The sequence below is a fragment of the Amblyomma mixtum genome, chromosome 1, assembly GCF_055824585.1.
Source record: "Amblyomma mixtum isolate Tamu chromosome 1, ASM5582458v1, whole genome shotgun sequence".
Lineage (NCBI taxonomy): Eukaryota > Metazoa > Arthropoda > Arachnida > Ixodida > Ixodidae > Amblyomma > Amblyomma mixtum.
Window position 1 is genome coordinate 193,825,019 of NC_143012.1, and position 2,228 is coordinate 193,827,246.

Here is a 2,228-nt window from a genome sequence, read left to right on the forward strand (position 1 = left end):
ACTGCGAAGTTTCTGCGAAAGCTGTATAGGAAAAAACGCAGCGCAAAGAAACACGGACACAGAAAGACAGACAACACAAGGCGCTATATAGGAAAGCTGTATAGCTTTCCTTTGTAGCTACGGCCGCCGCGGTCGCTCATTGGTTATGGCGCTCGGCTGCTGACCCCAAAGACGCGGGTTCAGTCCCTGCCGCGGCGGTCGAATTTCGATGGAGGCGAAATTCTAGTGTTCCGTATATTGTTGGGTGTCAGTGCACGTTAAAGAACCCCAGGTTGTCGAAATTTCTGGAGCCCTTCATGACGGCGTCTCTCATAGCCTGAGTCGCTTTGGGACGTTAAACCCCCATAAACCATAAACCTGTCCTTTGTAGCCGTATGGCTGCGCTTGGATGGATTCCAATGAGTAATTACTCCCTTTTTACACCGAGCCTACATAGTCCTTATGGTGCAGCTCGCCAGTTTTAAGTATTCTCACGGCAGCGTCAACCAGGCGTACGTTCACCGTCCCCAGAAGTACCGCAATGGCGAAACGGACGAGATTACGCACATGCGCACAGAGGGCGTAGTAAGTCGTTGACGTCAATTGGAACTTACATTTTTCCCAAAGCGCGCATTGCCAGTTTCATGCCTAACGTTTTCAAACAGGAGCCAGCGATTTCTTCCTCATCTCTATTGTGTTTTACGCCTTGTAGCAAAAAAACGATTCTTTGGCTCATTGGAGGCTGCCATCATGCAAAGAAACCAGAGTTAAAATGTGTAACCTAAAAACAAGCGATATTCTTCCAACGCTGATCAAAAAGGCAGCCCTCCTTAACGCCGCCATATTGGATAAACGTTGCCCCCGCCCCCTCCCCCCGCCTAAGTAATCAAAATTGCCGAAAGCTATTCACTTCGACAAATTGCGCGGAATGTCGCGCGCTTTTTAGTTATAACTTGTCGTTATTCAAGAAAGATGCCTACTGTACCATCCCCTTCAACATTACGCCTGCAGATGCGGAAATACAGCCGTGGACCCCTTCGAAGGGTGACCTTTTTCATTTCTTGAAACGGAATTGCTTTCTTCGAGCTTTAATGCAAAAGAAAAAACGACAGGCGTTCTTAACCCCATTCTTAAAGAAAATGCCATAGCTCTTGGAAGTTGGCCCACCCCAGATATTCCAGAGCCCCCCCCCCTCCCCAATATTTAAAGGTAGGCCCACCACAGCAAATGGGTTATAGGAGATTAATGGGTGGATTAAGGTCGGTAGTGAAGATTATATTAGGCAGGAATAGCGAGGATTAGTGGGTGTGTGGACTACTAGGGTTTTGTAGGTGTATTAAGGCGGAAAGTGGGCCAGTATAACCCCATATCATAATCCAGTGGAAGGCACCCGAAGATTCAAGTCGTCAGAATTTCAATTTTGGGGTGCTGATGAAATCACGACCCTCTCGACCTATAGGGAATTCGCCACCCTGAGAATCAGGGAATTTTGTTAGAGAAACATGGCGGTTTTTGCAAGACGTAAAGCTAAACTCTATGGCATTAAAAGAAAATTGTGTCCATCCGCAAGCTGTAGTCACCCCGCCATAGGTGGCGTAGCTGTCCGCGCGAAGCTGTGATTTAATCGCAATTGAGGCGGCCCTGTTCGCAGTTCCGACTTTTGGGCCTCCTGATGTATATACCCCATAACCATGTACTGTAACTATGAAATAAACTTGATTTGATTTGGGAGATAGGCAACCCTACGTCTGTAGTCAAAAATCCACATACATGTAATATGCGTGCTGCAGAAAACTGATTGCGTTGTAAGTGGTCTTTTATGCTACTCTTGAAAGATTTTGGTGCAAGAAATGAGAGAAATACAATAGTTTATTGTAACAGTAACAAAACAGTAACAGTAAAACAGTAACAGTAACAAAACGGTATTAAAACAGTAACAACAAACAACTTATGCAGGGTGAGGGAGTAAGCAGTATCGCAACGCCTGGCTTTCCACGTGACTGTTTGCAATAATATTTTGCCAGCTAGGTTTCCAGCAAGAAACCCAAGAACAAAGCCCACAATCTTTGAAACCATCTTGGCAGAATCAAACCCGCTCACGGCTGGAAAACACATGACGCATACTCCCGTACAGCTAGTCTAAAATCTCATATTACATAGCCGGTCCTGAAGACAGTGCAACCGTAATATTCGGCAGTGCATGTTCCGCAACAGATTGTGCTATCTTCTGGACGACTCGAGAGAATTTT